Source organism: Octopus bimaculoides, unplaced genomic scaffold (assembly GCF_001194135.2).
Source record: "Octopus bimaculoides isolate UCB-OBI-ISO-001 unplaced genomic scaffold, ASM119413v2 Scaffold_43509, whole genome shotgun sequence".
NCBI classification, from domain to species: domain Eukaryota; kingdom Metazoa; phylum Mollusca; class Cephalopoda; order Octopoda; family Octopodidae; genus Octopus; species Octopus bimaculoides.
The window spans coordinates 18,817-19,578 of NW_026341781.1; positions in this window are offsets into that span (position 1 = coordinate 18,817).

Here is a 762-nt window from a genome sequence, read left to right on the forward strand (position 1 = left end):
ATATATATCACCATTAAAGTGAAAGTATCTGTCATTACAGTATCGAAATGTGATTATTTCAGTTAGTGGAATAGTTTCATTTTTAAAGTGAAAATATTTGACATGAGTGTTTTTGTTTCACTTTTGACACGTAATACTTAAATAGTGGAGTATATATGATGTTGCTATGGGCTCGAACTATGCAAGAAGTTAAAACTTTTTTTGACTAAAACACAATCTGGTCCCTAAGTAAGGCATGTGTAAAATTTGAATTAAATTGGTTGTGTAGTTCTCGAGTTTTAGGGATTCACACAGACAGACAGACACACATTCTCATTTATATATATATAGATATATATATATACACATACACACATACATATACATATATACACATGTATGTAGACAGACAGACATATATATAAACAGTAGATAATGAATGAATAGATGTAGGAATTCTATGTTATGACAATTAGAAACAGAAATTCTACGTCGCACTAATTAGTTATCTATCTAATAAGCATTTTTAGAAAAATTATGCTTATTATATGAAAAGCATTTATGCTCAGTGAGTTATTTGGATTTGAAATATTTAAATGCTTTTCTATATTTGTAAGAATATTTCAATGTAAAATTACTTTTATAATTCATTACATAATACATTTTCCCAAGGCAAAGATCACATTTGAAATTACGAGTATTGTACGATAGTCTGTATCTAAAAATGGACCTCTTTATGTATTCTTCTTCCCACTTAGATTTTAAATGTTGCCACAATAGTAA